General features: G+C 60.2%; 1 pseudogene; it reads left to right on the top strand.

Annotated features, from left to right (window-relative positions):
- Positions 1-1,252: 1,252 nt before the first annotated feature.
- LOC136771440 (uncharacterized) lies at positions 1,253-3,177 on the top strand (annotated as a pseudogene).
- Positions 3,178-3,979: the final 802 nt, after the last annotated feature.

Here is a 3,979-nt window from a genome sequence, read left to right as displayed (position 1 = left end):
CCCTCCCGGTCCGTGCGTTCGTGCCTCGATTTTAGATCCCGCTACGGCTGGTGGTCTACTACCGAACTCCGCGTCACCCGGTGTCCCCAGAAACCCCGGCACACACGGTGTGGTTAAGCCTACGGGCCTACGCAGCGCTTGTATCCAGCACCTGGTGCTTGGTATACACAGTGTTCAGTCCGGCAACAGCAAGGTTGCGTGTGGTTGGTGTCGCAGCGCCCCCGTGTATATAAACGTTGCCGGGTGGAGACACACTTACAGCGGCGGGCCCACTAGGCTCTCCACTTGTTGCATAGGCGTTTCAGTTGTTGTGTGCCCCCGGTGCAAATGCTGATCGGCGCCTCTGCTGCACGTTTCCCTGTGCACGCGTGTGTGTGCTCAGTGCTCGGCGATGAGCTCCTCTCGCCCCCGCCACTGTGCCGCTTGTGGCCACCGCACCTTGCCCGCCTGGAATGGGGAAGTCTTATGCCCCATATGTCTGGGCACCGACACACTTGCTGGCACCGACAGCGGGCGCGATTTGGCCGCGACTTCCAGGTCCGCTACGGTGCGCCCGGAGGTCCGCCATCTTACCGGGCGCCGCCGCACTCCCCGCCGCGCCCGGCGACTCCCTACTCCGGCAAGTGACGGGGGGGCCTTGGGGGCGCTGGATCTCCGCATCTCCCCGAGCCCCTCCGTCCCCTCCTCTAGGATGGTAGTGCTAGGGACAGCCGTGCCTCCTGCGACGCTGCTGCGCCAGCTGTCGCTCCCGCACCTGAACATCCCAGGAGGACTCAGAGCTCGAGGCTGAGCTCATGGAGGAGGAGCTGGTCGCTCCCACCCCTCCTCCTCCATTGAGCGTGGACACCCCTCCTGCTCCCACGGGACAAGACAGGGAGTTCTGGGCAGTCATCCAGAGGGCTGTGGAGTCTCTTAAGCTCCCCTGGCCCTCTGATCCTGCCCCGCAGCGCTCCAGGTTCGAGAAGGGTCAGCACGCGCAGCGGCCCACACGGGCCCTCCCGCTGCTGCCTGACCTCCTCAAAGAGCTGAGGGCTACCTGGGACCATCCGGCAACAGTCCCCGCCCTAGCCAGGAGAGGGGAGGCTCATGCCAGGACCCAAGGCGCGGCAGAAGCGGGCTTGGTGGATTTTTCCCCATATAAATTCCACCATAGCCGCGCTGGTCTACCTACCTCTGCTGTCCGTGGAGCCACGCGACCTGGCCTGCCCCAACAGGCAGTGTCGCGTCACGGAGATGCTGCTCCAAAGGGCGTATGAGGCTGGAGCCCAAGCGGCAGCTCGTGGTAGGAGGGGACCCGGCTCGACCCCGCCTCCTCCACCACCTGAGCCCTGTCCCTGAGGTGTTCCAGCAGCCTCTGGCCCACCTTTACACCCCCCAGCAACTCTCCAATTGGCAACACTGCACCGAAGACTCTTGGGTGCTCCAAATTATATCAGTTGGCTACTCCCTGCAATTTCAGACACGTCCACCCCCCTTCCAGGGCGTGGTGTGGATGCGAGTGAGGGACCTGTTGCCGCGTGCGGCGCTTTGCGTCGAAATCGCCGCTCTCCTGGAGAAGCGAGCAATCCGCAAAGTGCCCCCGCCGGGGCAGCATGAGGGATTTTATTCCCCATACTTCCTTTTGCCCAAGAAAGATGGCCGTTTCCGCCCCATTTGGATCTCAGGCGCCTGAACTGCCACCTCAAGGTGCTGCACTTCAAGATGCTCAACCTGCGCACCATGTCCCAGGCCATCAAGCCCGGCAACTGGTTCACCACGGTGGATCTGAAAGATGCTTACTTTCACATCCCCATTGCGCAGGCGCACAGGACATTTTCTCAGTTTTGCCTTCGAGGGCCGAGCGTTCGAGTTTGCTGTTCTCCCCTTCGGCCTGTCGCTAGCGCCACGCACTTTTTCCAAGTGCATGGACGTCGTGCTAGCTCCCTTGCTTTGCCAGGGGGTCCGCGTCCTCAATTATCTAGACGACTGGCTGGTTTGTTCTCACTCAAGGGAGCAGGTTCGGATTCACACGGACCTGATTTTAGGCCGCCTCTCAGAATTGGGCCTTCGGGTCAATCGAGAGAAGAGCCGCCTGATGCCAACTCAGCAGGCACAGTTCCTCAGACTGCGCCTCAATTCCGTTGCCATGCTCGCCACGCTGGTGACAGAGAGAGTTGCCTCAATACACACGTGTCTCTCCCTCTTCCAACTGAGAGCTCGTGTCAGAGTGTCCCTTTGCCAGAGGCTGCTGGGCCTCCTAGCGGCTGCATCACAGACCCTCCCCCTTGGCCTCCTCCAGTTGAGGCCGTTGCAGTGGTGGTTCAGGTCTCTCAGGATGCACCCTCGCTGCGATCGAGCACGCCGAGTCACAGTCACTATTTGACTCTCGGTGTGTCCTTGGGGCCAGTTTACCACCTAGCAGTCATGACGACAGATGCCTCCAAGCAGGGTTGGGGAGCAGTCTGCGACGGACGTGGAGTCCGAGGCAGGTGGACGGAGCCTGCACGGGCCCTCCATATCAACATCCTGGAGTTACAAGCAGTACTCCTTGGACTGTCTCATTTCCTGCCAGTCCTTCGGGACAGACATGTGCTGGTCCGGACGGACAACACAGCGGTGGTTGCCTATATCAACAGGCAAGGAGGTCTCCGGTCGCGCAGACTGTACTGTCTAGCATGCCGTCTGCTTCTGTGGGCACAACCACGGTTCTGCTCCATCAGAGCAGTTCACCTCCCAGGCCTGTCCAACACAGCGGCGGACCTCCTTTCTCAGGGAGGCCCCCCGGTCTTGGAATGGCGCCTCCACCTGCTTGTGGTACAATAACTGTGGAGCCGGTTCGGCAGGGCGGACGTGGATCTCTTTGCCTCAGCAGAGTCCACACACTGCCCACTATGGTTCTCCGTCCAAGACCGCTCTGGAACCCTAGGGATCGACGCACTAGCTCACAAGTGGCCACGCTGTCTCCTTTACGCGTTCCCACCGTTCCCCCTTCTCCCGGTGGTCCTGGAGAAGGTCAGGAGAGAACGAGCGACAGTTCTGCTGATAGCCCCGCGGTGGCCTCGCAGATTCTGGTTCGTGGACCTGATCGCCCTCCTCCACGGAGAGCCTTGGCAGCTCCCAGTGAGAGTGGACTTGTTGTCCCAGGTGCAGGGCACGCTTTGGCACCCCAATCCGGGCCTCCTCCAGTTCTGGGCCTGGCCCCTGAGCGGGAGCGATTGATTGCCTGGGGTCTGTCGGACGCGGTAGTTGCCACTATTCAATCAGCGAGAGCTCCCTCTACGAGGTCGCAGTATTCCTACCGCTGGCGGACATTTAGCACCTGGTGCCAAGACGGCGGTCAAGACCCAATTAATTGCCTCATCGGGGTCAGATTGCAATTTCTACAAGAGCTGTTGGACCAGGGCAAGTCCCCGTCCACGCTCAAAGTGTATCTGGCGGCCATCTCGACATGTCATGTTCGGATTGATGGCAAGCCTCCAGGGTCTCATTTTCTGGCTGTGCAGTTTCTGAAAGGAGCTCGACGGCTACGGCCTCCTCGAACCCTTTCACTGCCCGCATGGCACCCTGATGTAGTGCTGGACGCACTTTCCCAAGCCCCATTTGAGCCACTGAACTCAGCTGAGCTGAAGCTGGTGTCACTTAAGACTGCGTTTTTTCTGGCAATCACCTCTGCAAAACGCGTGAGCGAGTTACACGCCCTGTCCATACACCCATCGTGTGTCCGTTTTGCGGGAGATGGCTCCAGGGTCACGCTACGGCCTAACCCTGCGTTCCTCCCAATAGTGCTGTCTCCATTTCATGTCAACAGGCCTATTGAGTTGATGGCTTTTCATCCTCCTCCCTTCGCTTCAGAGCAAGAGAGTCGGCTTCACCTGCTCTGCCCTGTGCGGGCCCTAAGGTGCTATTTGGAACGCACTAAGGACATTCGACACTCAGACCAACTGTTTGTGTCTTATGGAGCACGGACACAGGGCCAGGCGCTTTCAAAGCAGTGCCTCTC

This window comes from Amia ocellicauda, chromosome 15 (genome assembly GCF_036373705.1).
Source record: "Amia ocellicauda isolate fAmiCal2 chromosome 15, fAmiCal2.hap1, whole genome shotgun sequence".
Classification (NCBI taxonomy): domain Eukaryota; kingdom Metazoa; phylum Chordata; class Actinopteri; order Amiiformes; family Amiidae; genus Amia; species Amia ocellicauda.
This window is presented reverse-complemented; position numbering and strand designations above follow the sequence as displayed.